This window comes from Manacus vitellinus, unplaced genomic scaffold (assembly GCF_001715985.3).
Source record: "Manacus vitellinus isolate BGI_N305 unplaced genomic scaffold, ASM171598v3 scaffold_18_pilon, whole genome shotgun sequence".
NCBI lineage: Eukaryota > Metazoa > Chordata > Aves > Passeriformes > Pipridae > Manacus > Manacus vitellinus.
Window position 1 is genome coordinate 12,465,821 of NW_021939324.1, and position 8,265 is coordinate 12,474,085.

General features: G+C 45.2%; 1 long non-coding RNA gene across 1 annotated transcript; it reads right to left on the bottom strand.

The window, feature by feature from the left end:
• Nucleotides 1-2,318: 2,318 nt before the first annotated feature.
• Nucleotides 2,319-6,372, bottom strand: LOC108639259. The gene is made up of 3 exons (XR_001920352.1): nucleotides 6,207-6,372; nucleotides 3,753-3,909; nucleotides 2,319-2,654 (listed from the first exon to the last, which is right to left on the bottom strand). It is a non-coding gene; the product is annotated as an uncharacterized LOC108639259 (long non-coding RNA).
• Nucleotides 6,373-8,265: the final 1,893 nt, after the last annotated feature.

Sequence of the window (8,265 nt, forward strand, 5' to 3'; positions counted from 1 at the left end):
TTTCTGGTGGAGAAAGACAATCGTTTATTGCTCTGTGTGCAGTTGGTGTCCATGAGTAGGCACCCATTGCTGATTGATTTCAGCTATCTCTGGTTTTGAGTGGTCAGTCTGCAGGGGAGCTGGCAAGCAAGACATTCCCTCTCGGCTGTCCTCCACTCCAAGGTGGACCTGACCAAAATAGAGACCTGTATGCGAGGAGAATAATGTACTTGGCTTATCAATTTTTCACTCCTAGAACCAGTGTTGCCTGTGCCATGCTCCCACACACTGACATCAGCCTGCTCTCTCCCTCCCTGCCTCTCTCCATCTGGGTGGCTTTTCCAGGGGCACAGCAAGTCAGGAGCTTTGGAATCTGGACTGATTGGTCTCAGGGAATTTGCACAGCAGTGAAATCCATAAGGAGCTATGGGCACTTTGCCATCCCCAAGAATTACACCCCTGAACATCCACAGACATTTGCATATTGCATGTTTCTTGGCTGATTGCGAATGCCCATTTTTATTTGGACATGCTCATGGTAAGTCTGTGGACCCACAGAGCCATGTGAGTGTGCATGCAAACCTCAGCCAAACAGGCCAGCGTATCAAGGGCACATCCATGTGGAGTGTAGTAACTACATGATAGGCATGCACAGACAGACACATATTCTTATGAAAATTATACCTCTAAAGATACGTTTAAATAACACATATTGGAGGATTTTAATGACTCCGTGAAAGGACAGGTGGGATAGGTGCAATAAAGTGGCTCAAGCAAAATCACTCAAAAGTTAAGTTCATGCCAGAGAGTGGAAGGATGAGGAGCAAACTTCAGCTGTGGGACAAACAGCAAGGTGCTCCTCAGCAGTGGAGCTGGTTGAAGGCTGTCTGCTCTTTGGGGCCTCCAGGACACACTTATCAGCTGCTGAAGGGTCGTCATCAGATTCAAGGAACTGAAAATATGTTGATGCTGTCTCTGTTCTGGTCTGGAAAAGCCAGAGGCAGATGGTGCTTGCTAAGCACCTGTGTGCCAACAGTGTACCAGAGGTTTTGGTCTGCCTCGGGAGTGCCTGCAAAGAGAACAACCCTCTTCTTGGGAACTCACGAGAGCATTTTATATTTCCCCCAAAGCTCCCTACACTGTAAAGCACAGGTTTGGAGGCAGGGAAGGAAGGATGTTAAACCGTACTGGAAAAAAAAAACCCACCAAACAATCGTCAAACACTCTTATGCTCTGGTCTTTGCAAATTAAGATTTCACATGGGAATTTGGACAGGTGCAGTGTTACCAGATCTGGCAATGGCAGCCCCCTGCCTACGTAGCTGAGTCTTATTTATCTAGCTGTGGTTTCAACTTAGCTGAGTCCCACAGCGGTGAGGATTTCAGATGCAGTGTGGCTGAGAAGCAGCAGCCGGCTTTCTGCCCTGACAGGCATGGGGAGCAGCTGGACTAAAGCACTGGGCACTTGCTTTGGAGGGAAACCTTTGCCAACTGGCTCCCTGTGTGGTGACAGACTCAGGGCAGGCATGCATTGCCAGTAACACCTCGTCACAGAGATACCACTTATCTCCTGTGTGCAAATGGAGAACATCGGCTTCTTGTGGCAATTGTGGCACAGCCCTAAACAGCTTGCAACACAAGCAGAGAGCAAGGGCTGTTCGTGATATCCTCCTTTGAAGCATTACAAATATTGCATATAAAACCAGCCCCAATTTTGACAACTCTTGTAGAAAATCCCCAGATAAATGCATCTCCCTGAGTTGCTGCTATTTATGGGGGCTGGAGTGCAAAAGCATACCCCAACAAGGGCAGGAGTTTGGCTCTGTGGGCGTGACTTGATAAAAAGTTATGCCATGAGGTTTGCAGAGATATATAAGAGAACAACAGCATTTACATGATTTTTTTGTCTGCATTGAGACTCAATGAGAAACAGGGCTGATGGAGGCAAAGTGGAGCAGGAACAAGCAGGTGCTGCAGTGGGAGATGGCAGTGCATGGAAACAGACACAACTAGATTTTAAAAAAAATAGACTAGAAAGGACAGAAATGGTACAGGAGAGGGTCATCACAACTCAACAAAGGCAATCTGCTGCTTCAGAGGACTGAGGTTTGCAGACTGGGGCCACAGGTAAAGGCCTGTAGGTGTCAAAGGGCCACTCCGCATGTGCTTGGGGCAATGGGGCATTGGAGGTTTCCTTAGCCAGGGCAAAATAAGCTCTCCAGAGAGGTGAGACTAGGTGCCTACCCCACCAGCTGCCCCGGTGTGGGGCAGAGCCGCTCTGTGCTTACCTGCATCCTCTGGCAGCAATTTTTGCAAGAGGCCTTTTGATGATGCAGTCTATCAAAATGTGCATCGTGCTCCAGCTGTTGCTGTTGGAGTTTGCTTTTTTCTGAATGATGATTTTTCATAAAAGCCTATCCACTTCAGAAATATTGTCACAGAAATAAAATAGCAGTAGCATTACTTGTTTCCTGGGGGCTGCTACCAAAGCCATGTTAGAATAGCTCCATCTCGTGGAAATCAGCAGCAGCAGTGGGGGCAAACGACGACTATCTGGGAGAAAACCTGTAGGAAAATACTGGCAACTTTCTCCCTGAATGCATGTGCCAGCAGTGGCTTTAGTTCCCATCCACAGCAGTTTTGCTTGTCCCATCTCTCCCAGAGGTTCAGCCCGAGCTGCAGGTTTGAAAAAAACTGTAAAATATCTACGTGCAAAGCCAGCATAACTAGTACATTTAATCAGATTTTTTACATATAACCGTAGTATTTACACAGCTCCTGTATGGTCATGTTCAGAGGTCAGGTAAAGTTTAGGGCCGTGTGGTGGCTTCAAGCTCTGTCACACAGAGCTCCGCTTTGGACTATGTCTCAGAGGGACCCCCTCTCCCACCATCACTCCCTGCCTTTACTGATTAATTTACAGCTGCATCTGCACCTCACTCAGCACTTTTTTCTTGTCTCTGTCGTCTGGTTTCCCTTTGTCTGTACCTGTGTGCATGTACTTGTAAATCAGGGGGAACAGTTGTACTGCAGAGTTCAAATGCGTTTCTGTCTTTAAAGACTTTCCAGTTTAGATAAGAAATTCATGAGGTTATGTTTTAAAAAAATAATTACTCCCTCTTTCCTAATGTGTGGTCAGATTTATTCTCCTGTTTATCCAGACTCTTAGTTTTACTCTCTGATAACAAAGTTTATTTAAAACTTTCTGTTTAAAGTCTGTTTAATCCATGTCCTGGGGAACAAGAAGTGAATTTCAGCATGAAGTACGTGTCCTTTTGGTTTTGCACTGTTGCCACCACTTAGAATTATCTAAGTGATGACAAAATCTTTCAGGCTTAAGAGGTCTGACAAACATCCCATAAACTACACAAGACATCAACAGGTCGCCAACGTAGATCACTGAACATAGATGCAACAAACTTCTCAGGAGAAAGAGCACTCATCTGCAAGGTGCACAAACATTTAAATAATGTGAAGAAGATGGATTACTCTGAGGAGAACTCTGCACTGCCTTGCCATGCTCAGGGTATCCCAGAGTGCCTTAGCAAACAGTGCCCACTCAGCACATGGGAGTGGGAGCTGAAACAGCAGAAAAGCACAGCAGTGTGCACTCCAGGGATCCCATACAGCTTGCAGCAGTGAGATCCAGACTGACAGCAGTTTTGAAATAGGACCTCGACAAGAAAGGCCATGGAAAATGCTGTTAACTGAAAATCTAGACACAGTCATGGTTGAAGGAAGGCTCCTGGAAGTAAATGGCAGCAGGCAACTCACTAAATCTGTTACAAACTCCAGCTCTTTGTCCTTCCCTCTGTCCTCTTCTCTCTAAGAACCTCCCCAAGATCCTGCTCACTCCACAATGGTGGGTGTGACTTCTGAAAGATTGGGTCCAATAGGAAGGCACAGATTGCTGTTGGTGCTGCTTAGGTAGCTGTAAGAAGGAACAAGAGGTAAAACTAAATAAAAGGATAATACAGGAGACAAATTTTGGAAATCTCATCAGGATCACAGGAATTTTACTTTCTGCTATTGTTCACCCCACCATTCTCCTCTGAAGAGTTATTTTTTCCACTCGTGTGTAAAAAAGATTATTTGTATAGTACTATTGCCCACACCCAGTTTGTTCCATTTAATCAGGCCAGGCAAACCCTGTCCAGGGCAGGCTTACCACTCACAAATAGCAGCACATTGAAAGACACTGCTATTTCTATCACACTAACACAGCATCAGGAACTGCCTCTTTTCTCATTAAAATGGAGTGCCAGTGCCCAACCCCTTGTGTTTCTTTAAGATCCACTCTTCTACAACCTAAGGAAAATATACATCCCATGGTGCCTTGCAGATTGAGAGAAACACATGTCTGCCCCAAGCAGTGCAGCTCGGATCAACATGGCAGCATGACAAACTACAATGCACATACGTGCTGGGAACACTTCTTTACACGTGGTTTCATCTCCACAAGCTTCAGGTGACAGCTCTGATCAGCAGCTGCCAGAGTCAAACAGGCAGAGAAGCAATGGAGCAGAGGGGACAGGGCCTGCAGTGTCAACAGCCCACAGATACCATGGAGGATGTTAGGCAGGGGAAAGGGTCAATTGTTCTCAACAGTCAACATCAAAATAAGCAATGAGTTAAATTAGAGCAAGGAAGCACCAAGAGGAAAAAGCCTGTAACTGACGGCAAGAGTAATTAGGCAACAGGCCCCAATGCCAGAGGAAGAGCTGACTATCAGCCAACACCATCCTAGCAAGACTTTGTCATCATCACTTGTGGGAGGATGGAGGCCAGTTGCTGCTCCCTTCCTTTTGTGCTACAGAGATTAGCCATCCCAGGCCTTCCCTGCTATGGTGGTGATGGTTCAGCTGCTTCCAGCCACCCCAGGAGAGCACAGAGAGAATTTTGCTGCGAAAAACAAGGGAAGGCTATGGCTTGCTTCTGGCTTTCGTTTGAAGGCAATTGATATTTTCAAGGGATGGCAATATGCAAAGAACTAACACCAAGATAAGCTGCAGTGTGAAGCTCTGTTGTGCTTTCTTTCCTGGCAATGAAACCTTGCCAAAGACTGAGCTGCTAAGTGAAACACTTTTAAAAGACTAATGACCAACTGCAGACAGTTTCTGGCAACAGTGTAGAACATTTGCCCAGCAATCTTTCAGGGGGCTGAAGCGTAAACCAGCCTGTCTCTGACCTGAATCTGACAAACTCAGCAAGTCTAAACATTTCGTGAATTCTTCTCCTTGCACAAGAGTTTTGGAAAGAGAGACTAGGTATTTGGTGTATATATTAAAAAAAAAAAAAAAACAAAACAAACAAACAAACAAACAAAAAAAAAAAACAAAAAAAAAAAAAAAAAAAAAAAAAAAAAAAAAAAAAAAAAAAAAAAAAAAAAACAAACACCAACAAGAAAGCAGACATTAGAACAGACAGAATTTCTGGAGAAAGTATCTGATGGAAGAAAGGACCGGTGGCCCCAGGTTGTTGGACTCGGCTGAGTCCAGTCAGCAAAGGGGGCATGGCCCCACTGTGGAATAGCTCTGCATGCATGGGACTACTGTTTTCAGATCCACATTTCTAGTTTGGCTGAGTTACAAGAATTTACCATTTCAAAGCCATCTGATAGAAACAGCTCATTAGTAGCACCCAACCTCAGTCTCAACTCCCAGCAGCCACATAAAAAACTCAGAATTTTAGCAGAGAGGTTGGTTTGTTTTCTCATCAGTTAATCAAATCAGTCAATGATTCATGCTTGGCAAGAAAGGCAAGATCACTGCAAGCATAGGAACTTCAGAGCCCCATCTCTGAAGCATGGTGAGGACAAAGGAACAAATGTTATGCTGTGGCAAAACATATTTAGAGCATTGACATACTCCCTACCGGAACAGTATGCATTTTACCTCGTTACATCCCGTGTCATAACCAGCAGTTACCTGCTAGCTGCAAGGATGCTCATCAGGCAAAGACCATCAGTGTGAAAGACAAGAATTTATTGATATGAATGGGGGAGAAATAGGAGGGAAACTTGAGAAGTTAATTGATGCAATCAAAACTCTGTTGAAATAACACTTCAAGTACCTGTTGAAGTATCACTTCAAGGCATCTGGCTGAGCACGACCTATTTTTTTTTCCTTATCATGGTAGTTTTGGGGTTCTCCAATTATTCTCACTCATTCTGACCAGAAATGCCTGCTCCTGCATTTCAGCAGGTGGAGGAGAAGAGGTGGCACTCACCTGCCTATACAGTCTCACCAGCAGCCACCCTGTACCAAAGGGTCATGGAAACCCCCTCTCAGCCAGTACGAGGCTGGGACACTTTAAACACACTGTGGATGTAGCTATGGCTCCTCACCAGCATTTCTTACTTAAAAGCAGCATAGAGGTTTCTCTCCTCTCTTCCTGGAGCTCTACACACAACAATTCATGTCGCTTAGCAACAGGGCTTCCTTTTAAGATGCTCTTTTGTCATTTCAAAGCCTCCATGCCAGAAGTTCTTTAGATAATCTGAACTCACACAAGCTCCATCAGTTTGGCTCTTTTCCTTTACCTCTGCCTGGTCTCCTCCCATTGTAAGGTTAATATCTGTGTCCAGCTGAAGAAAACCAAATCAAACAATAATGCAACTCCGAGTGATCAGTCCAGCTTCACTGTGCAAGGGCTAATTAGAACTTCCTTTTGCCTAAAGCCATGCCAAGCAATGACCAACAGAGACCATCTGAGGAAAGGAGAAGCTCACAGGGGTTTTAATTTTGATTTTTTGCTTACTATTCAAGTCAGACTTCATAAAACTACGAGATTTCTCTATTGTCCATTTGGGATTTAAGACTTGTGCAGCCCGGTTTGACAGATTCTGTACTGTTTGGAGAGAATAATAATGGCTTGTTATTAATGATTGTGAACTGTATTTTATCTTGGCTTTACAGTACTTATACAGTACTATAAAGTGCTAGCTCCCATGGGGAGCGAGAACACCAGGTCTTTTGCTTGTTTAGGCGGGAACAGAGGCTGAATTTTTGAGACAGGGAAAAAGTCTCACAGCTGTTTCACAGACTAACAGAGAGCTGCCCCACTGAAGTCCTCAAAATATTTTATGAATTTTTTAAAAATCATAATCTACTTAAGCAGCATAACGCAACAGCAGTAGCTACACAGAAACAGTGTCTGCAGGGAGAGTATAGGAGATGTTTTCCCTTTGAAGATGAAACATGGATGAACAAGACATCAGTAATGAATCAGTTGCTAATTCCTGTGAGCAATTTCCTTCCTATATAGTGCCTTTATCCTGGCTATTTTCAGTCTGCATTTGGTAGGACTTCACATAGCTTCACATGCGTCAGCCATGGTCAACTCAGCTTCCTGGCTGGCAGACAGGACTCAGGATGCAGGCACAGGGGCCACTAAGCCCGTGTGTTCCCTGGTCTCTAGCAAGCTGCAGTCATCACGTGAAAGTCTGTTCATCCTGTCTGCTTACAAATTAGCACTGATACCCCCTCTGAAGCCAGGAGTTCCAGGGCATGGCACAGGAGTAGTGCCATGGGTAAGTACCTGCATATCAATCTTTTTGAAAGTTACCTCAAATAAAATCCACAAGAGAACAATCCATCCGTAGTGAGGCAGCCAGAGGAGTTCTCACTCTATTCGTTTGGAATATTTCTTTGCGCAGTGCTCACATCATGCCCCTGGTCACACCGTCCCTTCTTTTTCAAAGGACATCTAGGTCACTACCTGTGCAAGTGGTTTGCTCAAGTCATGGAAATTTCAGACTGAAGCTGTGACATGTCCTCAGCACTAACCTCAACCATCAGTGTCAGAGAACAGAAGCTGGTGGCTTGGTCAAGGAGTTGTGGCAAAGCAGAGGAAGAGGAACACCTGGGGCAGGGGGATCCTTCAGCCTGGTCTCTGGCTGTCCAAAAGATCCATCAGTCACATTGGTACCCAGCTGGGAGAGCATCACAAGTGCAGTCCTGCAGCTGCTGTCCCACTTTTGTCCCCAGCACCCCTAAGGGCAAACAAAGGGACATTGCTCATGTACACAGAGAGCATGGGCTGGAGAGCATATCTGACTGCTATCTCCTGCCCTTCTTTAGGATTTCAGAAAGATCAACTGCTGCAGCATGAAGCAGTGGGCTTTCACATGAAGTCTGGTAAAGTCTGACACGTTTTGCAGAAGCCATTTCTTCCTGACAGTGATTTATGCTCTTGCTGCATCACCTTGTTTTAGGCTTCTTAGAGTGCAGCCTGAGCCTGCAACACCTGCTGCACAGGCAGCAGAGCCCATGCAGGTTTTCCTGTT